We start from the raw sequence: 14,006 nt of genomic DNA, 5'->3' as shown, positions 1-14,006 counted from the left end.
TAGAAAGTTTAAGAAGTTTTGAAGAAAGAAGACAAGAATGAGGAAGAGGCACCTAAGGGAACATAGCAAAGAGAAGGATAAGGACCCCTTATTTGTTATGAATAAGAAGCGGATACTTTAAGTCTGAATGTCACAACTTAAGAAGGATCTCAAGAAGTACAAGAAAGCTATGATGGCTATATGGAGCGGAAGTGATGAGTCAAGCTCGAAGAAGAAGATTCAAATGAACAAGCCAACTTGTGCCTTATGGCATATAAAATGAGGTAAACACTGAAACTCCTAATGACTTTACCTTTGAAGAACTTCATGAAGCATTTTATGATCTAATTGATGAACTAAAAAGCTAGGGTAAAGAACAAAGAATTGAAATCAAAGAATCAATCTTTACTAAAAGAAAATGAGATTATTTCAAATAAAAAATCAATCTTGTCTCAAAAAAATTTGAACTTAAAAAATGAGATTGCCAAGTTAAAATCAATGGTTGAAAAGTTACTTTAAGTTCAAATAAACTTCAAATGATACTTGACAATCAAAAAGCCATTTATGATAAAGCCGAGTCTTGGATATAACCCTTTAAAGAAATAAAAACTTCTGAAAAATATCTTTGTAAACTCATCATGCAATAAGTTTTCAAAATATTACTTGCTTTAAATGTGGTAAAGTAGGACATAAATCCTATACATATTTTTCTAACAAATCTGAAAATTCTAATGTAAAAAAATATGGGTTCCAAAAGGAACCATTGTGACTAACCAAAAGGATCCAAGAAAACTTGGGTACCTAAAGTCAAAACTTGATTTTTGTATGTAGGTGTGCTTGCATCCCAAGGAACAAATCGAAAATGATATCTTGATAGCGGTGCTCAAGACACATGACTGGTGATGAATTAATTCATCACACTTGATGCTAAAGATGGAGGGATGGTCACCTTTGGAGACAATGGCAAAGAAAAGATCATCGGTATAGGTAACATTGGTATCACTCCCTCCAAGTATATTGAAAATATTTTATTAGTAGATGGTTTGAAAATAATCTATTAAGCATCAGTCAATTTTGTGATAAAGGATACAAAGTCATTTTTGAATTTTTTATGCATAGTAACTAGTCCTATTGATGAAGGCATTAAATTTGTTGGGCATAGACATGGTAATGTCTATATGGTAGATTTGAATGATCTTTCAAAATAAACATGCAATGCCTAGTAGCCTTGAATCCAAGATTAATGAGACTAGTTGGCTTTGGCATCGTAGGCTTGCACATATTAGCATGCATTCACTTTCAAAACTTATTAAAAAGGAATTGGTTACCGGCTTACCCAAATTGAATTTTGAAAAGGATAGAATTTGTGATGCATGCCAACTGGTAAACAAACAAGAGTCTCATTCAAATCTAAAAATATTGTTTCAACTTCTAGGCCATTAGAACTATTGCACATGGATTTATTTGGACCCACTAGAACTACTAGTCTAGGTGAAAAATGATATGGCTTTGTGATTATTGATGATTTCTCTCTTTTACATGGTCTTCTTTTTGGCACATAAGGATGAAACTTTTCATGTGTTCTCAAAATTTTATCGAAAAGTCAATAAAAAAAATTTTCAATTCAAAATATTCGAAGTGATCATGGAACCGAATTTAAAAATCAAGATTTTAAAATTTTGTGAAAAAGGTATTGACCATTTCAGCACCTAGGACACACCCAACAAAATGATAGTAGAAAAAAAAATAGAACCCTCGAAGAAATGGCCCGTACCATGCTATGTGAAAGCAACCTCCCAAGATATTTTTGGAGAAGCAATTAACACGGCATGTTACATATTAAACATGCTTTAATTAGATCAATTTTAAAGAAAACTCCCTATGAGCTTTGGAAAGGAAGAAAACAAACATTGCATATTTTTATTTTTGTTCGATGTTTTGTTTTGAACAATGGTAAAGAAAGACTAGAAAAATTTGATGCAAAATCCATGAAGCTATTTTTTTTACTCTTCTAGCAAAGCTTTTAGAGTTTTCAACAAAAGAACTTTAGTAGTAGAGGAGTCAATACATGTTTTTGATGAAACTAACGATCTTCCTTCAAGAAGAATGAAGGTATTGATGATGCAGATCCTCTTATAGAAGGGATGAAGGAGATCACCCTAAAAGACTCAACAATTCAAAATGAAGAAGAACATGAAAACAAACAAGAGGATGAAGGTGAAGAACAAAAGAACAACCTCAAGGCTCAAATGATCTACTTAAAGAATGGAGGTATGATCACAATCACCCCAAAGAATTGATCATTGGTGATCCTACACATGGAGTAAGAACTCGTTCCTCTCTTAGAGATGCATACAATCATTTTGCATTTATTTCTCATTTTGAACCTAAAACCATAGATGAAGCTGAAAAAGATTATAATTGGATAAATGCAATGCAAGAAGAACTTAATCAATTCGAAAAAATAATGTATGGACTTTAGTATCAAGACCTAAAAATTATCCAGTAATTGGCACAAAATGGGTATATAGAAATAAACTGGATGAACATGAAAATGTAATTAGGAATAAAGCAAGATTGGTTGCAAAGGTTATAATCAAGAAGAAAATTGATTTTGATGAGACCTTTGCACCTGTTGCTAGATTAGAAGTAATTAGACTTTTACTTGCATATGCTTGCTTTATGAATTTTAAGTTATTCCAAATGGATGTCAAAAGTACTTTTCTAAATGGATATATTGCTGAAGAAGTTTATGTAGAACAACCTCCGATTTTGAAAATATATTTTTTTAATCATATTTTTAAATTAAAAAAATTATATGGTTTGAAACAAGCACCTAGGGCTTGGTATGAAAGGCTAAGTAAATTTCTGCTTAATAATAATTTTTCAAGAGAAAATACACAAACCCTTTTCATTAAAAGAAATCAAGATGATATCTTAGTTATACAAATATACATTGATGACATTATTTTTGGATCTACTAATGAAACTCTTTGTCAAGATTTTGCTAAGCTCATGCAGGGAGAGTTCGAGATGAGCATGATGGAGAACTTACATTCTTCCTCGGACTCCAAATCAAACAAACAAAGGAAAGAATCTCCATCACTCAAAGCAAATATACAAGAGAACTACTCAAAAGATTTGGAATGGAGGGTTCCAAAGCAATTGGTACACCCATGAGCCCATCATGTAAGCTTGACAAGGATGAAGGAGGTAAAAATGTAGACTTAAAATTTTATAGAGGCATGATTGGTTCTCTATTGTATTTAACTGCTAGTAGACCAGATATTATGTTTAGTGTATGTCTTTGTGCTCGCTTTCAATCAAATCCAAAAGAATCACACTTGAATGCAGTTAAAAGAATCCTTAGATATTTAAATGGTACACAAACTCTAGGACTATGGTATTCTAAGGACTCATCAATTGACTTAATAGGATATTCATATCGATTTTGCTGGATGTAGATTAGATAGAAAAAGTACTAGTGGAACTTGCCAATTTCTTGGAGTTAACTTAATCTCTTGGTTTAGCAAGAAGCAAAATTGTGGCACTGTCTACGCCGAGGCCGATATACATTACAGCCGAAAGTTGTTGTGCTCAAATCTTATGGATTAAGCAACAACTTGAGGACTTTGGCATCAAACTCAATAAAACTCCCATAAGATGTGATAACACTAGTGCTATCAATCTAACTAAAAATTCAAGCACTCTAGATCAAAAATATTTGAAATTAGACATCATTTCATAAGAGAACATGTTCAAAATAATAATATAATTCTTGACTATGTATGTACTGAAAATAATTGGCTGACATTTTTACCAAGCCTTAAGTGAAGATAGATTTTGTAAAATTAGAAGAGAACTAGGAATCCTTGATCCATCAGCTTAAGTATCTCTCTAATTCAAGTTCTTAATGCCAAAAATTCATTGAACCAAATTTGTTGAGCTCAATTCTCATCTCTTCTTTTTCTCTTAAAAGCTCAAAACTGTACTTCACATGATCAATCTCTAGGTAGACTTTTTCTCAAAGTTTTAATTTTTTCAAATTTTTCATCATTCTTATGAATTTTTCTGTGCCATGAGTCGACCCCAGGTCGACCCTAGGGTAAACTTGTAATTCTGTCAAAATCCTTCGGCGCTCTTTTTATTGAAATTTTTTTTGAGCCGACTCAGCCCTTCTTCTTCTTCCTCCCACCGAACCAAAAGCTCTCCCTCTCTTCTCCTCAAACGAAGATTTCTCTCAAATCTTTCCCACCGATTTTCACCCTTCAAATCGCCTTTAGGAACCAACTTTCTCCTCTTTCTTCTCGTTTGGGTGTTCGAGCTTGCCCTAGATTCTACCTCTCTTCTCCAAATCGGTGCTTCACCTCTCCAAAATCTTGCTTTTCACTAGAATCCTTTCCTCTCTACCTCATTTAGTCCTAAACTCCTTGCAAGTCCTTCTTGTCCAAATGGCTCCCAAAATGAAGCTCCCACAGAGAAAAAAATCTGTTCGCGGGTTGGAAGAGACTGAGCGCAGAAAAAGAATGGTAGCCGAGCCCTCTCCTGCTCCAATCCCAGCTCCAGGTCCTGCTTCAGCTTCTACACAGTCCCAATCAGTCCAAGCAAGGTACCTCTCTCTGATCGAAAAGTGAAACCGAAAGAATATAGATTTCAAATTTTTTGAAAAAGAAGAGTTCTCTATTGGATCAAAGATTAAAAATCAAGGATGAAGTTTTACTGTTTATTAAAGAAAAATACTTATGATTGATTTGGTCAGAAATTTTACTTAAATTTGAGTTATTGCAATGGAACAGTAAAGTCTACAGTGAAAGGTGTTGATATTATTCTTGATCCAATGCATTTGGGATAAATCCTGACTTGCCTTGTGAAGGCTATACTAATATGGAGCTCCCAATCAAAGAAGAAGAATTAATGTTATCTTAGGGAGAACTTTTACTGAAGTTTGAATAAATTAGAAGCAAAAATTTTTTCTGTTGAGATGAGACTGTTACATCATATGGTAACCAAACTGTTTGTCCCTAGGAGTGGCAGACATGACCTCCTATCTGGTAGGAACATTTGCATCATGTACCATGTGATCACTGAGACCCCCTTTGAACCTTCCTGCTTTAATGTTTGAGGCCATGAGGGAGACCCTGAACAGGTCTAAGGCTCACTTGCCTTATGGTATGGCACTCACCCTGGTCTTTAGGAGGTTCGGAGTCAGTTTTGAGGGGGAGGCAGTTACTATTGTCTCATTCTGACACCATCAATGCCACACACTGCACCGCATATGGTTTTTCAAAGACTGATGGCGGTTGGTCAAAGGGTGTCGAGAAAGAGTAGAGGAGCTAGCTGAGGAAGAGCAGAGGAGGAGACTGTCTTCACCTCCTCGTGATCAAGAGCATCTCCTGATATTCAGTTCATGTCTGATCATGAGGCTGGTCCTCAAAGTCAGTGAGGAGGCATGCTTCAGTTCCACAGTCAGGAGCAGGGTACATCCTTCAGAGTTCAGACTTACAGAATCAGATTGAGCTGATGTCCAGTGTGTTGCCTCCATTTTATCTCAGCAGTTTCACCTCAGTCTTTGCTCAGAGGTGACATCTCAGGATGACTCAGATCAGACTTTGATCCCTCATATCTCTACTATTTTTTCAGATGCTCAAGCTCAGTCCGTACGACTTGAGGAGCTTGAGGGATGTGTTCTGAGACTGACAGATAGAGTTCTAGATTTGCAGAGGCAAGTTTCTTTAAGCCCATCCAGCCGCAGGACATCAGAGGTCTCAGACCTATCTGCAGAGGTGGCTAGACTTCGAGGAGTTTTAGAGAGTGGATTTGATTTTTTGAGAGAGATTAGGGGCTCCAGTGAGACTCTCTACTCAGTTTAGTACCTGATGCAGTTGTGTCGAGAGCTTTGGATCTTTTGGACACCATCAGATTTTTCTTCTAGCACAGTCCATAGCTTTCCAGGCTCCAGGATCCTCTCGTCCCTTTACTCGTGCGGTACTTCTATCCATGTCGAGGCAGACGTGTCGAAGTCGTGCCCCGTGGATTTGATCCTACATCTCCTCATCATATCTCTGACTCTTCAGATTCTGATCCCTCTAGCCATGATATCTATTAGATCTAGAATAGTTAATCTTTTTTTTTTTATTTTTTGTCTAGGATCTATCTTATGGCCTTTGTATTTTATTGGCTGATTGACTCTTGGATAGTTGTTATCCATGATTTTTGTATGATCTATGTATTTTGACTTAATGTATTCAGTCACATTTTGATTTATATATTTTTTTATGCTTTGAATTTCAATGAATGTCTTTGGATTAATATTTATGAATGGGATCAATTAAAATATTTTAATTATAAGAAATGAAAAATGACTCATATATGTGCGATGAAATATCATGAATAGCAATATCTTCTAAATGAGCAAATTGATATGTCTTTTATAATTGCTATAGTGAGGGGGAGTAGAAAAATAAATAATGAAAGAGGGAGAGTAAAGAAATAAAATATGATATCAAAAAGAGATAGTAGAGAAAATATGTCCTTTATGTTATCTTTTTTTTTTTTCTTCAAAATTTTTTAAGATCTTAATTGATGCTGTCAAAAAGGGAGAGTAGAGAATCAAAAGTCGAGATCGAGCAATAAGCAATAGAGAAATAGAATCGAGAGCAATAAGCAAAATTGTCCAAAGCAAATGTGTCGAAGAACCAAAATTGTCAGCAATTTTTCAAAGCAAATGATCTAATAAGCAAATTTCAAATTGATCTTCAAAACTACTCATGATGTATTTCATTCAAATAACTAGCTATGATGTTTAAGTGATGCATCTTTATAAATTTAAAATTCATGTTCAATGCCTTATATATGTTATACTCTGCTTTTGCTCAAGTATTTTGTCATCATAAAAAAGAAGGAGATTGTTACTCCTTGAATTGATTTTGATGATTACAAAATATTTGAGGGGGTTACTAATGATTTTGACTTGAAAAAAGATTTATTATTTTTTAGGGGCAAAATCATAATTTTATCAAGTCCTAACTCGAAAGCCTCAAGAGCAAGTACAGAAGATTTGTGATCTTTTGGAGGCAATCTCAATATTTTTGAATGTATATTTTAAAAAAAAATAATATTTTATAAAATTGAGTCGACCCTATAAGTTGACTCATGTCAAATGGAGCTGAACGGCACGCTATTTTTTGGCTGGCACACCCAATTGAGTCAACCCCATGAGTCGACACCTATACATGAGTCGACCCTATGAGTCGACCTCTGTTACTATACATGCTAAAATTACAGAACAATTATTTTCTGTTCTGTGCCACAGTAGTCGACCCTATGAGTCGACCCCAGTGATGGAAAAACTCCATAATGACTAGTTTTTTCAGCTCATTTTGATGCATTTAATGCTCATTTAATGATCTCCAACAACTCTAAAACTACCCAGATCACTCTCCACCATCATTTGAAGCTATAAAAGGCACTTAAAGGAGGGAATAAAGAGGATTTTTAAAGCATTCATTTCAGCCATAAGCAAAGAGCCTTCTTGAAGTTAAAAAAGCTTTCATTTCAAGTTCACCAACCCCTCAAGAGCTTATTCAAGTCTTCAACAATCTTGAGGAGAATCAGAAAAGCTTCTTCATTGTTGTGTAAAGTATATTTAAAGCTTTATTTGCTCATTAAAGGAGCTATATTTGTATTTCTGTGTGATTAACTGTTATACTCTGTTTTTGAGTTGATTTTTAGTTTTGGAAGGGTTCCAAAACGTAGAAAGATTGATCCGAACCTTGAATCGAATTGTATTGGATTGGCTTGTACCTAAAAAATAAGTGTTCTAGCTTGGGATAGCTAGAGTCGGAGGTATCAATGTTGTATTCTTGTTGAATACGGTTTAGTGGATTTGAATTTCCAAGTAGGAGCTTGGGGAGTAGATGTAGGTGCAAGGTTGGCACGAACCACTATAAATCTTGGTTGTTTATGGTGTACTTACTTGTTCTCTATCTTATTTTCTTTTTCTTCTTGCACTCTTGCATCTAATATCTTCACTTTGCTTAAATCACTTACTTTAACTAACTTGCCTTTATTACTTAATCCTTGTGGTTCTAGATTAATTTTAAATTTTCAAAAATCTAATTCACCCCCCTCTTGGGTTGCATAGCTGGGCAACAGGACATTTTCTCTTTCAATAACCCTGCTTCTTGCAAAAGAAGCACTTTACCTGACTTTAATCAGCCTTGAACTTGAATTTCTGAGACTGACTCCCAGCACCTTTCATCTCCTTATTTTCTTCTTTTTTTCTTTCTTAAAGGGACAATGACTATCCGAAGAAGATCCTCCCACTATATTCACCATCTCTTTGTGGAGCTGGTGATCCTTCTCAAAAGTCTGTAGCAACCCCAACAAATTATGTAGTTGATTATAAGCTTCATCATTCTAAAATGACTGAGAAATGATAGGTAAGACTTGGACAGGGAGTTCAGGATCGCATCCTTCTCCAGCTGTTCATGCAAAGAAAAGATGAGCTTGCTCAGTTTCTCGATATGTTCAATCATGTATAAAATATAATCAATGATAGATGCTCCCTCCCTCACCTGAGCACTGAAAATGGTGCAACTAGTTTGTTAAAAATTGTATCCTAAAATCAATTGTGACAATTGAGTTCATCTTTGTATATGAATTATTGATTAATCAAAAATAGTTATTTTGATATTTTTCATCATAAAGTTACATTTTTCTTGAACTCTTGTACTGTGATGAAGTCCTTAGTGTGAGGTTTCATAGTTACATATATGCAAAAATTTGAAATGAGTATGTAGTAGAAATTTTTAAAAATTTAGATTAAATCTAATTTAATCTAAACATGCATAAGATCAAATCTTAAAATCATAAAATAGGATCTACATATGTGAGATAGGATTCAGATATAGAAATCAAATAGAGAAAAATAAATAGAGAAGATGTAATCTTCATACCTTGGCACGAGTCGATCTACACTGCAAACTGATGATCATGGGATGTCTTCGAAGGTCTCTTAAAATTGTATAAGTGTCAGGCCTCTACGGATATCACATGAGATTTTGGTCTGACCAGAGGCTTCTTGATCTCATTGAGGTGCTAGCTCTCTTACAGAGATTGCATCTTGATGGTTGAAAATTTTCTTTTCTCTCAAGATAATTTTAGAGAAGAAGAAGAAATTAGGAGGATGATGATCTCTACAATAGAGATCATGAGAAGAATTCTTTCTTCTTTTTTTCTTCCTAAAATCCATGCACTAAATCTCTACGATAGAGATGTAAGAATTTTTGTCCAACTCTTAGACAAAGAAAAGAGAAAAAATCATATCAAACAAAGATAAAAGAGAGAGAGAAGAGGCCCTAACAACCAACCTTTGGTTGTTTGTAAGAAAGAAGAGATAGGATCACACAAACCTCATGCCCTTGGATCTTCATCCCGTGCCTTCTCTCTTGGATTTTTCCATGCATGCCTCATCTAATTTTTGGCATCAAAACCTGATCACATCAGCCTTGTTACTGCCCCACTTTATCCCATGTTTAAATAGGAAGAGAGTTTGGTTTTAGGTAGGAGATAAGAGTCCATACATCCTTGGACTCTTGATTTTTTATGCCGCCAACATCTTTTTTGTTGGTGCCAAGACACCTCATGGAGAAAGGAGATTAAGTGAACTTCTTACATGCTCAAGGCCTCATGGTTTGGAGAAAAAATAGGTGCTAGAAATATGTGGGCGTGGGGCTTCATATGGTGCATGGAAGAAGTAGAGTCCAATCCACATGGGACTCCTCTTTAGGTGGCTGATTTAAACCAAATAAAATTCTAACCAATTCTAGTCATATTAAAAATTGATTAGATCCAAATAGATTGAAATTCTAATCTGATTAGGAGCTCAAACTATTTAGATTAAAATCTAATCCAATAAAAAATTAGAAGTCATCTAATTAGAGAGAGTCTTAGTCTTTTTGGACTCTCTCTTAGTGCTTGACTCAAACTTAATTTAATCATAATCTAATTAAAATTTAGTACACCATGAAGAAGAGAATTTTTTAGTCCAAATAAAAATCCAAACCAATCTTTATAGATCCTAATCTAATTAAAAATTAAGTCAAACCCAAACCCAAATCCTAATCAAATAAGAATCATTCCTATGTAATTTGATTATCTCATAACTCAATTAGGCTTGATCAAATCAAACCATGTCAAGTAAATTAAATTAAATTTAATTAGACTTGATGCAAGCCCATTGCTCAATCGAATTGAGCAATCTAATTGATAATTAATCCTCCTATAACTCACTAACTCTTTAGTGAATTACTTAATTACAACTTTTGTATTGGATTAATCATCAATCAAATTGATAATTAAATTCTATCATGATTCATAATCATAATTTAATCATTTGATCAGTCAAAAGCCTCTTTGTGTGTGATCCCATAGATTTTATTCTATTTGATAGTGAGATATATTGTGATCCCTATCATAATATTATCAAAACTCTTTCAATGGTTAGAACCATTCTAACTCTGCCATCAAAGATCATCGATCATCGAATGATGCTCGTGGATCTCACAATCCATCAGTGACACCTAGCAGTATGTAGTGCTAACCTAGCAGAATAAAAGATGTTGAACCTCTAGATATAGTTAACGTATGATACAGTCTCTCTATCATGAGTCTCGATCAGATGACAGGTCATGGATGAATCGTCAAACCTCATCATCGATCATATGATAGATTCAATTAGTTTGAGTTCGTGTATGATTCTCATAAAAATTCTTTTTATTAATCACACTACTATAGCCATAGACTTAAGAACTCAGCTTCTTAAATTTTATAGGACTACTCTTTTCTGTTAGGATCGATAGATTCTATCTAGATGTGCAACCTACTCCTACAACAGATCAACTATTGCCAACATCCACTACAAGAACTCATTGAGTCAATATTTATGTGTAGTCAAACTCCAGCAGTCTCATTGTGAGCAGCTATAGCACCACAGGTCAAAGGACCAGTCACACTACTACAGCATTGAGAAAGTCATTAACAAGTGAGTAGACATCCATGTGACTTCTCGTGTTGGTTAAGTTCAGTGCTAGTTGTTCTCTAGCAACCACCTACACTCTTGCTCCAGTATCACTACATCGTAGACTCGAGACTCATCTGTCCAAAGGAAGCGATCCGTGCACTGGTTTATTTGGATCAATCACCATCCCATGATGATCCTATGACTAGGAGCAATTTAGTAATTAACCATCAATAACATATGTCTCAAATTTTTAACTCTTTAAGAATATGTGTCATCATCTTATTAATCTCTTGAATGATTCATGGACACATAAAATATGAATGGTAATATAAATACCTTTAAGTATAAAATCATATCCTAGTCATATGATTTGCGTCAGTCAAGATTGACTTCTACAACATACATCCAACAATCTCTCACTTACACTAAAGCCAATCTGCCATATACCAAGCCCTATTTTCTCAAGACAGGCTTTGGTCTTCAGCTAGCTAAGTGACTTACCAGTGGGTTAATCACATCTCATATAGAATTTGCTCTCTGCACCTCAATATATTTCTACTTGAGGTAGTCACGTATTCTGTTGTTCTATGTGTTTGGATATCTGGTGAGACCTAGACTCTTTAGCAAGGGCTATGGTGCCATTGTCTTTGCAGTATAGTATTATGGCATCTGATGGCATGACATCCAGCTTTGCAACTAACATAAGAATCAGAATGCATCCTACACATCTATAGTGTACTCAGCTTCCATCGATCGATTGCTTAAAATCCTTCCAAGATATCAAACTATGATTACACCTATGATGTAGACATTCTACCATTTAACATCAGATATTAATTTGCATTGGTGTATCCTCCCACTCTTAGCTTTGATCCTTCTCCAAAATTAAAAATAAATCCTTAGTTCTTCTCAAGAACTTAAGGATATTTTCACAGCAATCCAGCACTCTTAACTTGGGTACAACTGATATCTACTCGTGACATTCACAGTATTAACTATATCAGTTCAAGTATATTATATGGCATACATTTACGTCTAAGAGGGTAACAGATCTCTCTCTGAGATTTCTATGCTGAACCCTTTCAGTACTATTCTCTATATTTTATCTGTAAAAATATAAGTATCCAATTGTATCTATCTCTATAGATCTTTATAATATAGGATGCTTGCTTTATGTCTTTCATAGAGAATTCTATATGCAACTATATTTTAATCGATGTCAGCATTGGACATTCCCACTGATCCTTTTGGAAACATATAATTCTTCATTTCTGATCAAATAATTTGATCATATCATCGAGATAAATATTTCAACTCCAAGATTATTATAGACTTAGTGATCTCTTATCATGAGAAGTGAAATCCATAAGCTACTCCATATAGAAATCTTCAAAAGATATCCAGTCAGGAAAGGTATTTCACATCTCTTTCTTAGAGTCGATGTCCAACATCACCTTATTGTAGGTTTTGGGATCATCTCTATGTTCTCTATCTCCCATGAGAAATGATTTTTCTCTATATCCTCTGTTAAGCATACCTAAGTACATTTTGAGAGGATGGGAGATCCAACTATATCTACATGGTGGAGGAACATACATATATTGGCTCATCATTAATAGGTTCTTTAGGTCCTAAGGTTCGTCACTCTTCAAAGATACTCTCTTCAAGCTTAACTTTTCTCCCACTATTTCATCTTGGTTAAATAATTTTTCAAAAAGATAGCATGACGGGTCATAATTACATTGTAATCCTTTCAGAAGAAAAGTAGTATCCAAAATACTTTTAGGATATTCTTTTAAAATGAGCTTTATAGACCTATCCACTAACATATCCACCTGCTTTGACACAGGCCGGATATCTTTGGATCTCAAATAACCAAGATTAGTTCTCACCATGCCATATCTCATACGGTGTTGTAGGAATAGATTTAGAACCCAATTTCATAAAAATAAAGCATGTCCCTAAAGAGACAAAATAAATCAGTAAAATCCATCATGGACCAGATCATATTTCATACAGTCTCATAACTTTTCTTAATTATCTCATTGAGCTGAGATGTACTAAGAGGGGTCCACTATATAACTATGCCATTTTATGAGATAATTGAAAAATTTCTTTCATTAGCATTACATCCTCGATCTGATCAAAATATTTTTAAAAATTTTTGATTTGCTTCTTTACTTTACATCTGAATTCTTTGAACTTTTTAAAAGTTTCAGATTTGTATCTCATATATTTATCCATACCATGACTGATCATCAATAAAGGTAACAAAGTAGAGACAACTTCCTTTGTTAGCACATCAAATGGGCTACACACATCAAATATGTACTAGAATAAGTATCTCAGTGGTCTTTTTTATTGCTTCAAGAATTGATTTTGATGGTCACAAACTATTTGAGGAGACTACTAATGAGTTTCTTATCTTTGGAGAATACTTTGGTGTGGTTTCAAGTAATCCAAAAATATTGAGTTTGAAAAGCTTCTTCAAGGGTGTCAAATTTGAAGATTTTGCAAGTTGAAAATAATTTTGAAACCTTCTGAGAGTGTTAAGTTTGTTCAAATCTATTTAAGAGTATTTTGATAAGTTTCAGTACTTAAATATATAAAAAATTAGATTGAAATAAAATGGGATGACCCATTAGATCATCTCTTTACAAAGGGAGACGACATGCACCTATCTTGGCCTTTGACATATAGTGAGGTGACCCATGGGTTGACCTCTGAGAGCCTGAGACCAAGACAGAGAGCATGGTTCTTTGTCTGGCCAAATGGGATGACTCGTGGGTCTACCCCTTGCCAGTGAGTCAACTCATGGGTCAACTCACTGTGGCACAGACGTACGTAATGGCTAGTTTTCAGTCTATTTTTGATGTATTTAATATGTATTAAATATACTCTAGCGGTTCTTAACCGATTCTAAGATACTCTCAAGACTTAATGAAGACTATAAATATTTTTTAAAGGTAAAAATTAAAGAACAATTGAGATATTCAAGCTTAAA

Source organism: Elaeis guineensis, chromosome 8 (genome assembly GCF_000442705.2).
Source record: "Elaeis guineensis isolate ETL-2024a chromosome 8, EG11, whole genome shotgun sequence".
Taxonomy (NCBI): Eukaryota; Viridiplantae; Streptophyta; class Magnoliopsida; order Arecales; family Arecaceae; genus Elaeis; species Elaeis guineensis.
This window is presented reverse-complemented; position numbering follows the sequence as displayed.